Genomic DNA, 16,218 nt, shown 5'->3' with positions numbered 1-16,218 from the left:
ACACTCAGTCAGTAATTCTGCCATCCGGATGTTTGAGGGACGTCCAATTGGATGGTCTCAGTATTCTCGGGGGCTACCTCTCTCCCCTGATTTATTCCTTGTCATTTATCTTCTAAGATCATTTTACTAGGAAAACCTTTGTTTACTGCCCCGGTAGAACTCAATCATTTCCCTTCCTAGGGGCACAGCATAAGGGTTTGGATCGCTTCCACAGCAAAACCAGCATTTCTGACTCTCCGCACATGTTGTGCAATGAAAAGATCCATGGAGTGATCATCAGGAAACTTGGATTTGAATCTTCTTTTCTCTTTAAGGCAGTGAACAGGGGACCCCAACTGCTGGAAGTTCCATTTGTGACATCCCAAGTAAACCCTTTTAAAAACTCTTTCTTTCCTTTTCTTTTCTTTTCTTTTTCTAAGTGTACATGGGCTCAGTACATTAGAGCTGAGAGCAGTTAGGGGACATAGCTAATGCTGACACACAAGTCACCAGAGCGACTGTAGGAAACCTCACTTTAAAAAAAAAAATCTGCAGTGTGTTATCTGTCCGCAAAGCCACTGACCTTGTACCGTGAACTGTGACTATCTATTTATTTCCATTCAGGAGTCTGGTTCAAGGACTGACTACAGAATAAACACTTCTTTGGTTCTGTGAGAAATTTGAGGTTTGCAATGTTTGCTCCCTGACTGACAATCTCGCTGACCGTGAGTCGATACAATAAGGTATGCAGAGACTTTCAAGTCACAGAACAGGCTGCAAAATTGATTCAAAAATCAAGCCCCAGGGGCCAGAAGGCACACTAACAGAGCCTCATCCTGCTGTGACTGATGTGACGTAAGTCAGAGACCTCAGTTCACAGTTTTATGTGACAGGACACATGTGTAGCCAACTCTAGGGAGGAGGGGTAGGAAAGCCCAAGGGTGAAACTCACTGGGAACAGGAAGCTCTCCTCCCTGGACCAACAAGGCTTTTGGACAGAGGAGCTTCACCAGCTTTGCAGAAGCAACGGGGCTCCTAGGGGGCTGCCATGAGGGTGTGTTCTGGTCACAGTGAGTGTGTATTTTCTTACTGATTCACTTCTCCCTGTCCACAGAATCCAGAAAAGAGACACTGCTATCGTATGGCTCTGCTCAATGCATTAGATTTCTTTATGATACATAGTCAGTTTTACGTTGCTTTAGGATATTAGAGGTGAGTGTGTGTGTGTATGTGTGTGTGTGTATATGTTTGTGTGCCTGTGCATGTGTGTGTGTGCCTGTGTATGTATCTGTGTGTGTGTCTGTGTGTGTTTGTTGTTTGTGTGTGTGTCTGTGTGTGTCTGTGTGTGTGTCTGTGTGTGTGTCTGTGTGTGTGTGTCTCTGTGTGTGTCTCTGTGTGTGTGTTTGTGTGTCTCTGTGTGTGTGTCTGTGTGTGTCTGGGTGTGTTTGTGTGTGTGTGTCTGTGTGTGTGTTTGTGTGTCTGTGTGTCTATGTGTTTGTGTGTATGTGTGTGTTCAGTGTGTGTGTGTCTGTGTGTGTCTGTGTATGTTTGTGTGTGTCTGTGTGTGTGTCTGTGTGTGTCTGTGTGTGTCTGTGTGTGTTTGTGTGTCTGTGTGTGTTTGTGTGTCTGTGTGTGTGTGTGTGTGTTCAGTGAGTGCTGAGAAGCCATGAACAGGCATTTCTTTATTCATATAAAATTTGAAGTCTCTAGTTTCCATTAATATGCCAACTTAAACAGGTATGTGAACTTAACCACACCGAGTACTCCCTTGGTGAAAACCCACCCATTCTCCCCTTTTCTTTCTTTTGAAAAGTTAATTTATTTGTTTAATCAAATGCTGCCCCCTTCTGCACCCCTCCCACAGAGACCTTCCTGCCATCCCCACGCCCCTTCTCCTTTGAAAGAAGGGCTCCCCAGTGGATCTCCTCCAACCCTGGCACACGAAGTCTCTGCCAGAGTAGGTGCAGTCTTTCTTACTGACGCCATACAAGGCAGCTCTGTTGGGGAACGGATACCACAGTCAGGCTATGACTTTAAGGAGAGCCTCCACTCCAGTGTTAGTGGGTCTCACATGAGACTGAGCTGCACTTCTGCTCCATATGTAGGGCCTTGTTCATGCCCGTGTATGTTCTTCGGTTGTTGCCTCCATCTCTGAGAGGTCCAGGTTAGGTAATTTTATCAGTTTTCCAGTGGGTTCCAATCCCCTCCAAGGTCTCGAATCCTTCCCCAAACTCTTCCACAGGAATCCCTGACCTTTGTCCAGTGTTTGGCTGTGGGTACAAACAGTTTCAGTCAGTTACTGGGTTAAAGCCCTTCAGAGGACAGTCATGCTAGGCTTCTGTCTGCAAACCTAACAGCTTCATTAATGAAGTCAGGGATTGGTGCTTGCCCATGGGATGGGTTTCAAGTTGGGCTGGTTATTGGTTGGCCATTCCTTCAGTCTTTGCTCATTTTGTCCCTGCATTTCTTTTAGACAAGACAAATTTTGGGTCGAAAGTTTTGTGGGTGGGATGGTGTTCTTAGCCCTCCACTGCAGGTCCTGCCTGGCCACGGGAGGTGGTCTCTTCCCACTCCATGTCTCCTGTTAGACAACTTGACTAAGGTCACAGGCACTGACTCCTGGGAGCTTCTGCCATCTCAGGTCCCTGGAACTTCTTAAAGATTCCCCTCGCTCCCTCACCCCTGGCAGCTGCAGATTTCCATTCATTCTCCTGGTCCTCTGGGTCTCTCCCACTTACCTTCCTCCCTCTGCTTTCTATAACTCTTTAGTTCCCACTGCTAAGAGAGATTCGAGCATCCTCGCTTGGACCTTCCTTCTTGTTTAACTTCTTTGAGTGTATGTCTCCCCTTTTCTTAAAGGAGGAGTCACCCTCCTTCCACGGCCTGCCATCATGAATTGGCCTGTCAGCCTCAGACCCAGGTTGGTTCGCTTTTCAAATCTCAACACAGTATTTTGTGTTCCTACTCTTGACCACTCAAGATCCTGCTTGCCCATCTCTCTTTGACTCTCCTGTCTCTGCTTCTAAGACATCTTCCTTGATATGTCCTCCTCTGGGTTCAGACTACACATGTCTGAGAACCTCCCCTGGTCCCATGATGCTCTCTGCCAGTGCCCTGGTCCCATGATGCTCTCTGCCAGTGCCCTGGTCCCATGATGCTCTCTGCCAGTGCCCTGGTCCCATGATGCTCTATGCCAGTGCCCTGGTCCCATGATACTCTATGCCAGTGCCCTGGTCCCATGATGCTCTCTGCCAGTGCCCTGGTCCCATGATGCTCTATGCCAGTGGTTCTCCATCTGGGCAATGTTGACCTTCAAAGATGGAAAGTTGCCTCACTGGGAAAGACTGTAATGTTCTTCCAGAACAACCAACAGCAAAACTCCCTGTTCCTCAGTGCTGCGTCCTGAGTCACAACCCCTCTAGTTGTGACAACCACATGTCTTCAGACTTTACTGAATCATCCCAAAGAACAAAACCTCCCTGAGTTGAGACCCTTGCTTTGAGCTTACCTATGCTACGTCCCTCACCAAATAAGGGAGGAATTGTGTGTTTATTTATCTATTCTAATTTAAGAGATTGAGAGCGTCTCAAGAACTTGGGGAATCCAAATTTATCTGTAACTCCTGCACCAAAGAAAGCATGATGTGTACTGAGACTAGTGGTATATATATATTTGGGTAAAACTCACTTGATAGGTTTCTGTTGCCTACACCAAATGCTTCTGCATCAGAGGCTGGACAAGTGGCTCAGTGGTTAAGAGCACTGACTCTTTCTTAAGAGAGCCCAGGTTTGATTCCCAGCACTCACTTGGGTAGGTAACAAATATCTGTTATCTCAGTTTCGGGAGATCCAATGCCTTCTTTGTCTGGCTCCCGAAGGTACCATAAGCATGTGGTACACAGACATACATGCAGATAAAAAACCCATACACATAAGTGAACATTGAAAAAATTTTAAAAAATGTTTAAAAGAAACTATCAGGTCTCAGTGGGCTTAAAATATGTCCATGTCACTCAAGTAGAAAAGGAACTGATAATGCCAGTCTTGTTACCCTATGGGGTGAGAGAGGACAAGTGTGTGGAGGGTACAGTCACAGGCACAGCCACGGTGCAGACAGTATAGCCTATGAGTCACTGCTGCTCTGCTGGTTTTCTCTGACCTAGAGCTTGGACATCCTCAGCAGTGCCATCCTCTCTAACAGCATCCAGGGTGTTTCGTTAACGTAGATGGTTATAAATATAAATACGGGAAATACTATTAAAAATAACCAAACCCCCATTATAGCAGTGAGGCTGACACATTGCTGGACAGTCATAACACAGCACACTGCTGTATAGTACGTGATGAATGCCCTAACGGATGAGCCACCTAAGAAAGACTGAGCTCGGCTGAAGGAGCTTCCGCTACCCTAGGCCTGTCTGATCTCTGTGTCTGGGATGGATTGAGCATCCCTTTCTTTGCCTTTTTGAGCTAGTTCCAGGCTGCTCTGTGCTGGGATAGGCGTTTCCTTGACTCCTGAATTCTAATGTCAGCGATAGGAGAGGAGCAAATCTTACTTTTTTTTTTTTTTTTTTTTTTGGTTCTTTTTTTCGGAGCTGGGGACCGAACCCAGGGCCTTGCGCTTCCTAGGTAAGCGCTCTACCACTGAGCTAAATCCCCAGCCCGAGCAAATCTTACTTTAGGGACTGCTCGAAATCCCCGGAGTTGGTCAGGAAGCTCATCCTGTTGTGAAGCAGGTTCTCACCTACAAGACCTGTGGCAGCACACAGCCTCCAGTCTCACAGGGGGACTTTTCTCGCACTCTGCTCGTCTTCTGGATCCGTGTCACTGTTTTGTAGCTTGAGTGTACACTTGGGGTATCCCATCGTGGTGGTATGTTACCCCATCACTGCGGCTGGCTGATCTATAGATTTCTCCGCTCTCTGGAGCAGAATTAACTTCAGATTGAGTTCAGCTTACACAGAACCCCTGTCAGCAGGTAAATAACCATGAGTCCCCATCAACTCTCCCAATATTAACCCAGGAGGAGCTAGACTGCAGAAGCAACTCCTGACTGCTTTCTTTGTAGCTTCTATCCTTGGCAAAAGCCAGTCTGGACCATTCTGTTGCCTCCTAAGAAACCAGTACTAAGCTTTCTTTTACTACCTGTCCTATACTGTAGTACATACTGCCTTTTCTTTTCTTTTTTTCTTCCTTCCTTTCTTTTTCTTTAGTTTTCTTTAGTTTCTTTCTTCCTTTTTCTTTAGTTTTCTATTTTTCTTTCTTTCTTCCTTTTTTCTTTTCTATTTTTCTTTCTCCTTTCCTTCCTTTCTTTTTTCTTTTTTTCTTTCTTCCTTTCTTTCTTCCTTTCTCCCTTTCTTCCTTTCTCCCTTTCTCCCTTTCTTTCTTCCTTCCTCCCTTTCTTTCTTTCTTTCTTTCTTTCTTTCTTTCTTTCTTTCTTTCTTTCTTTCGCTTAAAAGAATGCTCCTTTGGGGGACAGGACATATGACTCCTTTGGCAAAGTGCCTGCCATTTAAGCTCGAAAGACCAAGTTTGGATCCCAGTACTAATGTAATACCTGGGTATAATGACATGTGCTTGTAGCCCTCTGCTAAGGAGGCAGAGACAGAATTCCTGAACGTTGCTGGCCAGTCTATCTCAGGGGATTGTGAGCTCTTTGTCCAGTGAAAGACTTCCTCCATGTGCATGTAGCGTGCACAGGTGCACCTACACACAAACACATTAACACATACATACACTTATAACACACACACACACACACACACACACACACACACACCCCGAATATACTTCTTTTTTTTTTTTTTTTTTTTTTGGAGCTGGGGACCAAACCCAGGGCCTTGCGCTTGCTAGGCAAGCGCTCTACCACTGAGCTAAACCCCCAACCCCCCGGAATATACTTCTTTTAGACCAAGGTTAGGCCCTGTTTCCTGTACGAGATGATAGCTCTTAGTTTATGTATTTTATGTATATGAGCACACTGTAGCTGTCTTCAGACACACCAGAAGAGGGCATCGGATCCCATTACAGATGGCTGTGAGCCACCAGGTGGTTGCTGGGAATTGAACTCAGGACCTTTGAAGAATAGCCAGTGCTCTTAACCTCTGAACTCTTTCTCCAGCTCTGATAGCTCTTAGAGTATTGTTTATTGTTTTTGAACTGTATTGGTTATTGTAATGTTTTACAAGCCAGATGAAGGTTTAGACTGAAGGACGCGTTTTTATTTTTTGTTGTTTACTATTTCTAACCTTTACCAAACACAATTCAATCTTTTTCTCATGGAATTGAAATGGTTCTGTCCTATCCCTAAGTTGTTTTTTCTTGCATTCAAAACAAGTTTTTTGTTTGTTTGTTTGTTTGTTTTTTCTTCTGTTTTGCAGATCAACTAGGTTTACTTACTTATTTATTTATTTTTACTAAAACCGCCGTGAAAAAAACCCCTCATTTCTTAGAGCACTAACATTTTTCTAGTTGAGAACTTTAGAGAACTTGCACCACAGAGGTCCCCACGTGCTGATTTGCTTGCACTGCTCACCTGTGACTTTTCTGGGAGCTCTGAGGGCCTAAGCATGTTGGCACGCACACTGCTGAAGAAAACCAGCGGTCTGTAAGGACTTGGGTCAGTAAAAGAGAAATGAGAGATGAAGTTGGGGGTGTTGTGGTTTTGGAAACAGGCACAGGGTTTCAAATTTTTCTTTTTCTAAACAAATATTATTTTAAAACAGTCATTATTCAGTCACAATTAATTTCTTAAAATCTTTATTTATTATGTAAGTGTGTGTGTGTGTGTGTGTGTGTGTGTGTCTGTGTATGTGTGAGTGTAAGCACCAGTGTCCAAGGAGTCCAGAAGAAAGCATCAGATGTCCTACAACTGTCCTTAAGAGGGTTGTGAGACACTCAATATGGCTTCTGAGAACTGAACTCTGGGAGAAGAAAACAACCTAGGAAACAGAGGTCTGAACTACAAAGATAAACACAATTAAAATTAAGTGGACTTAAATCCTTTGGTTTCTAATAACAATGAATATTGTTCATATTGTCTGGAGTTTGAATGGAACCAGCAAGCTGGTTATACGTTAACATTTCTAGTAATTAGAGAAACATTATGGTGAAACCATTGCACATACATGCAGGCCTGTCCATAGACTCTCTGTCACACTCCATGAATTCCCAACCTTGTTCCTTCGCCTTTAAGAGAAAGACATGTTTACAGTGTGGGTGGCATAAACCATTAAACATGAGAACGCTAAAAATGGGGAGGTAACAGAGGTTTCGCCCATGTTTCCAAACTCTCTGAATGGTTTCTTAATCAAAACCTTATATCACGCTCAAGAACGACTGTCAAAATGTAAGTTTGAGTTCATTTGTGTGAGTCACCATTTGTAGACTCACCCATCAGTTATGGAACGAACTCCTAAAGCAACACCTATTGAAGGGGGTCACTGGGGACCTTCCTGAATCTAAGAAATGGCAGCCACGGAGTGCGCGTGTCCTTGTTAGGATGGGCTGTGTTTTATTCATTCATTCGTTTCTTTTAGAACCATCCCACAGTTTCTTCAGAAACACTCTGAGATTTAGTAGCACACTTCCTAGGTGTATATTACATTATTGTTGCGCGCGCGTGTGTGTGTGTGTGTTGCCTAGATATGTGTTTCAGAATTAAATCAATTAATATACTATTAAATTGGATTTTTTTCACTATGCATTTTCTATGTGTTTATTTGATATTTATTTATTTATTTATTTATTTATTTACTTATTTATTTATTGTGACGCAGGGAATCCCACCCTTTAGCTCTTGCTACCTCGGAACTCAACATGGAGACGAGGTTGCTCTCAACCTCTGTGAAGAGCTCCACGGGCTTCTTTCCCTCTCGGTGCTGGCATTAAACGTGAGTAACACCACACTAAGCCTAAATACTTTCCCTTTGGCCCATTCATTTTAATTTAATATTGTTCATTTGTTCTCCTTAAAAATTCCTTAGAAAGGCTGCATTCTGCACTGCGACAGTATACACAGCGTACGTCAGTACCTGGCAGAAAAGAGGTAGATAGCTATCTACTCACCGACGGCTACTTAGTCTCCGGGGAGCACACCGTGGGAACTGAGACGATCGGTAATGATAGAGCTGCAGTTAGTCTTATGCCTTACGAATTTCATGCGAAGATTAGTGAAAAATAACAATTACCAGTGTTTTGAAGCCTTTCACCATGCCACACACTCTCTTTGCCTCTATCTTGCGCCCTCTACCGACGGCAAAAGGCATTGACTAAGCAAATTAACTAAATCAAGATCACAGTTCTGTCCAGTCTTTGATTAAAGTTACAACCTAAAAACAAAAACAAAAAACCCATGGTTTATCTCTTTGAAAACACAGTCATAATGCTTAAAATGAAATAATATCGACAAAATTTAGGAAAAACAAAAATCATTCTAATCACCCCTCCAACAGAACTATCAACATTTATTGTGCTTTTGTCCTTTTTTTTTTTGACATATGAATGTTATTTTTCTTTAAAAATATATGTTGAACCAGGCATGTTTGTGCATGTTTTTATCCTGGGAGATCTCTGTAAATTCAAGGCTAGTCTGGTCTACATAACGAGACCCTGCCTCAACGAAATACGTGCTGTGGGGAGCTAGGAAGATATATTACTGGATAAATGGCTTAGAAGGCAGGAACAGCAGAAAATTCCTGGGGACCCCTGACTGAAGATGCATATTTTAAACAATAATGATTATCTATGTTTTTATTCCAAAATATGTACCTATCCAGGAACGAGCAAAGAGCTTAGTGAGAAGGGCTAGAAACATGTCTATTTCACACAGAGAAAAAAATGAACAATAACTTTCCTTGATACTAATTCCCATGATATATGTGAACACCGACAGGTAGCCGAGAGCGGTATCTCATGCCTGTAATCCTAGAATTTGGGAGACGGAAGACAAGTGAATTCAAGGCTCACCTGTCCTACTTAGCAGGACTATATCAAAATAGAAATAATAACAAACCAAAACCTAACACAAAACCCACAAGACCAGAGATAGGACTCGGCGGTTTAAAGCATCTATTGCTCTTGCCGTAGACCTGAGTTATTCCCAGCACCCACTCCAGGTGACTCACAACCGCCTGCAACTCTAGCTCCAGGGATCCTACATCTTCTTTTGGTCTATGTGTGCCCCTGCACTCACATGCACAAACCTACACACAGACACATACATGTACACACGTAATTCAAAGGACAAAGCAAACAGCTGAAGATACACACTAGTAGGACTTTCTTTTTAAAAGCTTGATTTCTCTCTGTTTGCTTTTTCTTTAGTGCAGAATGTGTGTCCTCTCTTGCTACCTAAAGAAACCAAGCCAGAGCTCAATGGCTTAAAAGCCCTGAGGTGTGATTTAGGCGGAGCACTGCGGAGACAGCTCATCTCTCTGCAGGCAGCGTTGTGTTAAGAGGATGTGGAGGAGGGGGGCTAAAGGGCTCTGGGATGGTTGAGCTTCATAGCTAAACTGCTCTGGAATCCATCTAAAGGGACACGGCTCTAAGGGGTTTTTTGATCTAGTTATTTGACGTGGGAAGACCCATCCTGAAAGTGACTATCATCTCCTGGTGATAACCCAGATAACAGGACATAAAAGAAAGAGACGTGGCTTTGTGCCTGCATGTGTTTGCTCTCACCAACAAGTTCATGTAGTCTGTTGTCTGCTCCTGCTGCTGCTGCTGCTGCTGTGTTCTTCATTAGTATCAGAACTCAGGATCTTCAGGCTTCCAATGTGGACTGAACTTAAACTCCTCCATTTACACACACACACACACACACACACACACACACACACATACACACACTCGTACACACATACAGAGAGAGAGAGATCGAGAGAGAGAGAGATCGAGAGAGAGAGAGAGAGAGAGAGAGAGAGAGAGAGAGAGAGTCTTAAAAGTACAAGAATGACTGGATAGGAGAAGAAGGGGGTCCACTGGAGGAGAAGGGAGGGCAAGAGGTCGCCTTGCCTATACTAAGTAAGCACTGCACCCCTAAGCTTCATCTCCAGTCAAGCTTATTATTTAATGGAGGAAGCAGTTGTTCAACTAATTACAGAGCGGGATGAGCGCTTGTTCACCCTTGTTTTCTTTTTTCTTTCTTTTTTTTTTTTTTTTTAGTTCTTTTTTTCAGAGCTGGGAACCGAACCCGGGGCTTTGCGCTTCCTAGGCAAGCGCTCTACCACTGAGCTAAATCCCCAACCTCCACCCTTGTTTTCTTACTGCTTCAACTGGGGTGCAGGCCCAATCACAAGGAGCAATACTTTTTTATAAGGAAGAAAAGGAGAAGTTTCTACCGTTACCTTACAATATACTAAATAATCCTCTTTAAAATAATGACCAAAAATACAATGGGGAGAGGGGCTGTGGAAAGAGAGCCCAAGGCAGGACTACTGATTCTGAAACCTGTAGGGTAAAGAGATGTGAAGAGTTCGAGGAAAGGAGGTATGGACTAGAAAACACCGTGGGTGACATTCAGGAAGTGCAGAAACACTGGACAGAACTAAGAATCTAAAGGAAATAAAAGAGAGCTTGAAGATGACGAGGATAAAGATTCAGGCGGGCAAAGTCTGAGAACACAGCATGAGTCACTTCTAACTGATGCCACGAGAAGACAGGGAAGGATTGTGTGATGCTTAGTTTTTTTTTTTCCAACTTATTACAGTCTAGAATCACTAGGGAAGAATCTCACTGAGGTATCTAGATCAGGAACCACCTGTGGGGATGTCTGCAGGGGATTGTCTTGATTGTATTAACTTGTAGAAGTACACTCAGCCCACCACAGGCGGCACCATTCCTTAGAGTTAGGATCCTATCGTGGAGGAAGTGAGCATGCATGCATTCTCAGACATTCATGCATTCTCTCCCTCTCTGACTTTGACTGTGAATATGAGGAGTGACTTCCAGTTCCTGCTTTGACTTCTCCACAAGGATGTACTGTGACTTAGAATTGTAAGCCAAACAAACTTCATTTTCCCCTTAAAGTTGCTTTCGTCAGGTTACTTTACTAGAGCAACAGAAACTATAATCAGTTCTAAGGACAGGAATAACATAACGTACTTAGTGTTTTAAGCTAACTGCCCCAGTCTCTGAATGAGGAATGAATCCAGCAAGGAGATGATCAGAGTCAAAGGTTGAGAGGACCTGTCGAGGTGGCCTTACTTTAGTATGGCCAGAACATACAAAGAAACATGAGTGAATTCAAGCTGCAGAGGAAGTAGGAAGGGTACAGACTATTTTACTGCATTAATGGTGAGTTAGAAAGACAGATAAGAGAGTCACTGAGTCCCTGAGAGATAGAAAAGAGAGTCCACACATTCAAATAAATGTTCTAAGAACACCCAGCCCTGTCAAGAAAGTAATTAAAGGGGACCCTAATGAAAGCTCTTTCCAGACATACTGCTGAATTTAGTTTACCCAGAGCATGGCCTACATTCCCAGAGGAAGATAGCCAGCCTCTGTCCCCAAATTGAAGCCTACCTCATTAAAGAGAGGACTTCAGGCTTATGAGAAAAGGCTGGCATTCATGCTAATTAACATGCCTTTTTGCCTTCAGAATCACAGCTCCAGTGAAACTCTACACCTTGGGCTGAGAGGTCCTGGTGCTGAACTCAGATCCCTCAGTGATTAGGAAGCGGAAGGGACTTGGTAATACAATATAGCCAGCTGCCTCTGGAATCCCCTTCCTGGAAGGCAGGTGGATGACGACTCTATTCTCTGAATGTCTTCCAGGATTCACATAGGTCTGGCTCTTTAAAGTGTCAACTTCGTTGACTGTTTCATGCACGCTACTCATATTATAAACAAAGCTGCAAAGCCCTTTCACTAGACCCCTACTGTGTGCTTCTGTTTTACATGTAGTCTCGGGTTAACTACACTAGGCGTATGCAGTGATTAAAGTAACTGCATTGGATAACGACTTTCTCCCAATCCTTGCATTTTCTTACGTGATGGGAAAGCTGTAGTCTGGATAATATTTAACTGCTGTGTCCTGTACCCACACGGACCTGTGACTGAGGACAGAAGTCTGTATGACTGCAGCTTTCTATTCCCCAGCAGCTGTTAAGGCCTTCAAGAAATTAATTTAAAAAGATGCTGCCTTGAATTGATTCTTCTATTCAGGTGTCTCCTTTATAAGCATCTGAAAGAATAAAAAGTAGAATCTGCTAAAGAGGAGTTGGGGAATCATTCAGTTTGAGAGTTTGTACTTCGACTGCTGTGGTGACTCGTGACAAGTGACTGAGCGCAGAGGCCCTTGTAGATACAATCTGATTAGAAGACTCCGCATGCATTGTGGGTGACCCACGCATGGGAGAATGAACTCTAAAGTGGATCAGCACAGTCTTTGCCTCGCTCTGTGGTCACCTCTCAAAACCTCAATTGCTTCTTGTATAACCCAAATGTTCTAACAGCGTTGATTTCAGACTGGCATCATGGGAATTAAACACAAACACTTTCCATAACTTCTGGTTCATAAAGCGTAACTCGGCATGGTTGAACTGTGGTTGGCTGGTGTATAGAATGTACCTTGTTTGCTTTAGAGATCAGGCACATCAGGCTGGCCCGCTTTTTTGAAATATGTGGTGCGTGCGCACATTTTGTATGTGTGGATGCGCATGCGCATGCGCATAGGCACCAGAGGACAATTTCAGGTATCACCCTCAGGAACACTGTCTCTGTGATCTCGGATGGAGTCCCTCATCAGCCTGGAGGTCACAAATTAAGCTAGACCAGCTAGGCAGTGAACCCCGGGGGATCCTCCTGTTTCTACCTCCCCAGCTCTGGAATTAGGAGTGTGTGCCAATCATGCTGACAGTTTTACATGGCACCAGGAGTAGAGTTCAGGTCTCTCTTGCCCATGTAGCCAGCAATCTCTTTACAGAGTGAGCTATCTCCGCAGACTGTGTTGATTCTCTAAAGTTTCTCCACTGCGCTATGATGATAAAACTTATTAGTAACTTAGAAGGCCAATACGATATCCATTATGCAAAACCTTGCAAGCATTTTAAGGCACAAGCGATCTATCTGAGTCAGTTGGCTTTCTATTGTAACAAATATGGCTTTCCAACATATCTCATAAGAAAGAAAAGGCTTGTTTTAGTCCCTGGTTTTAGAGGTTTCCGTTCATGGTTACTTGGACCCATGGCTTTCATCAGTACACCATGGTGCAAGCAGGTGGGGAAACTTGTTCACATCACCAAAGATGAGAAACAAAGAGGAAGAGAAAGGGGCCAGGCTTCCAATATCCCCCTCCAGGGCATGCTTTCGAGCCTTTAACTTCCTTCCAGGACACCCTACATCCAACAGGTTCTCCCACCAGGTAGGATCACACATTGGATATCGAACATTTAGGATAACAGATTCCTAGGTAATGTTTGGGATCCAAACTTCAGCACAGTTGTACAAGGTCAATCTACCAGGAGAGAGCTGCTTGGGATGGGAAACGGGGCTTCAGATTTTTCTGGTGCTGGACAAATGATTCAGGGTCAGGACTATTTGTCCATCTTTCAAAGGACTTGAATTTAGTTTCTAGCACCTGTTTGGTGACTCACAGCTGTCTGTAAGTCCCCTTGTAATGACACAAAGATTTCTTCTGGTCACCTTGGGCACTGCATATACATAGTTCACATATGTGTATACAGAAAGAACGCATGTACACATAAAATACAAAGAAATGAGTCTTTAAAAAGGAATTTCTGATGTGCTGACTTTTACTTCACAGAGTGTTCTGAGGTGTAGTTTTCAGTTAGTTTATTTGGTGAGCCCTCGGGATAAGCATTACTTTTATTATCACAAAGTAAAGCCAGCTAAACATTTCAATATGGTTTTCCTAATCCTTAAAATAATGAGGTCCTAGATCTCCTGACCACAGCTCTGTCTGGGGGATCCACTTAGCAAATCAGTGCTGCCTTGTGAGCAGTAACCTAGGGGGAGGTGAGAAGGGTTGATCCTCACTCAGATCCTTTCTCTGAGATGCCAAGTAATTCAGTCACTTCCCAGCTGCTGGATGAGAATGTTTTCCACTGGTGAACTAAAAAAACAAAACAGAAAAACAAACCAAAACACAACCCTTCCATCTTTTAAAAGTGTTTCATCTCCAGACCATTTCTCTGAATTCTGAATTTCAGAACTGGTGTCACATGACATGAACACACTTCCTGAGCTTCCGACCAAATCCCCCTAGATTTATAATTTAAATTGACCAGACTGGTCATTTCTGATGTGCTGAGTATCTTAATGAATGAATACAGTTTTCATTAACTGTCAGCCAAGAGAAATAAAACCCTCTTTGGGTATCAAAGCAGGAAGAAACTTGATATTGGAAATCAATAGCTGACTAGCATTCTGTTTTTGCAGACCTCGGTTTTAAGAGCAAACCTTCCGCCATCTTGATGAGATCAGCTTCCAGGAAGGAATCTATTAAGATAGAACTTGTGGACTGTTGGCATTCGCTCAAAGATGGGGAAAGAGCGGAGAGGGTCATTGAACCCTAAGCTCAGGATCCATCCCCTCCTATCAGGCATTTGTGTCAAGTTTGCCCCAACTGCACATGGAACCGTGGTTGGGGAGGGTACTAGAGGATGTAGTGTGGAGAAGGTAACTGAGGGGTCTCCATCTATGATGCCATGGGAAGCTGAGGATAGCCCTCCTCTTAGCCTTACCCATACTGCTGCCTCAGCCCTCACTTCAATCTATGCATAAGGTCACTGAGTCCCCAGGTTTTTGTTGGGACTAAGGAGTGGGTAGACATTGTTTACCTCATGGAGGAACTTTCCTGACAGCTGTAGTAAATGCAGGTATATTTATTTGCCTATTCACCCATTCATTTACTAATTTATTATTGTTTGAAGCCAACTTGAGGTTTAATGGAATTTAATGTAGGTTTAGACAAGAAGGCTACTAGAAGGAGAAAACCCAGGGCAAGGGTAAGAAACATCCAAGTATCATGTGTGTGGGTTTCTCGTGATCCTCCTGCCTCTGCCTCCTTCAGCAAATCCTACCGGTGTGCGCCACCACAACCGGCGTGTGTGGGTTTCTCAAAAGAGAGCCAAGCTTAAATATCTGCATAACTGCCTGGTGTTAGGTTTGGGCCATGTCTATAGTTGTATATCAGAAGGCTTCAGAGGACCTCAAGTGGGCTCATAGGGTGGTTTCTGGGCTGCACTGTACAACTAGTAAGAGAAAACCCTGAGCCACAGAGTTCCATGAGGAAACTAAGACATGTTTTGTTGTGAACAAAGTTTATAGTCTTATCTAGGAGACTATCAGAAATCTTCAGGTTTGCATCCGGGGAAGGAGTAAGGTCACACTTGAAGGTCATATATGTTCAGGTTTTAGGTCTGCTTCATTGCTATTTTAACATTCTTATTTTAAATATCTCCAGATAAGAGGAAGATTGTTTCTATGAGGCAAACTTCGTGGCTAATTTTATTAATTGTGATGTAATTCTTTAAATTAGTTTCTTCTCTCTCTCTCTCTCTCTCTCTCTCTCTCTCTCTCTCTCTCTGTGAGTGTGTGTGTGTATGTGTGTGTGTGTGTGTGTGTGTGTGTGTATACCATAGCACACGTGTGAAGTCCAAACCTCTTCTGCCACCTTGTGTGATCTGTGGATTGAATTCAGTTTCAGGCCTGTGCTCATAAGGTTCTAGCTGCTGAGCCATCTGACCATCCCTGTGCTGAAACTCATGACTCAACAAGCAGGAGACTCCCACCAGATTGAGGAGGAGAAAGAGGAAGAGGAAGAGGAGGGGGGAGGAGGAGGAGGAGGAAAAGGAAGAGATCTTTTTTCCATGCCTTAATTTCCTCTGTTTTTCTCTCCTGCCTCAGTTTCCCTTTTTGTGACTTTGATTCCTTAATCTTAAGGACTAATGATGGCTAATGATCCATTTTTCATAGCTACTTGTCTGTTAAGCAGGGGCAGAGATCCTGACTATCCAAGATCAAAAGTCTCAACTTGTATGATCTAAGGAGGCATGTGGAGGTTCAAAGAGCTGGGGGATTTAAAGGGTCATTATTTGATGCATATCTAGAAGAAGTGATGTCATTAATCAGGACACCAGACTCTACAGGTAACAGAGCATTCAGCAGATTAAGGGACTCATCCTCAGACTAGCACCCACAGCAGCAGGGTCCCCCTAGCACGTAGTACCTAAAAACCATGAAACTTAGCAAGGGAGGATTAACTCATTACTCTGTT

General features: G+C 43.6%; 1 protein-coding gene across 41 annotated transcripts in view; it reads left to right on the top strand.

Annotated features, from left to right (window-relative positions):
- Positions 1 to 16,218, top strand: part of Pctp (phosphatidylcholine transfer protein) — a 48,031-nt gene that overhangs the window by 6,211 nt on the left and 25,602 nt on the right. For 19 of the 41 annotated variants that reach the window (XM_087571185.1, XM_087571171.1, XM_087571167.1 and 16 more), the window contains 2 exons: positions 7,757 to 7,870; positions 7,964 to 8,095. The gene's annotated coding sequence lies outside the window, so the exon portion shown is untranslated. 41 annotated transcript variants of the gene reach the window in all.

This window comes from Rattus norvegicus, chromosome 10 (assembly GCF_021556685.1).
Source record: "Rattus norvegicus strain SHRSP/BbbUtx chromosome 10, alternate assembly SHRSP_T2T, whole genome shotgun sequence".
Taxonomy (NCBI): Eukaryota; Metazoa; Chordata; class Mammalia; order Rodentia; family Muridae; genus Rattus; species Rattus norvegicus.
This window is presented reverse-complemented; position numbering and strand designations above follow the sequence as displayed.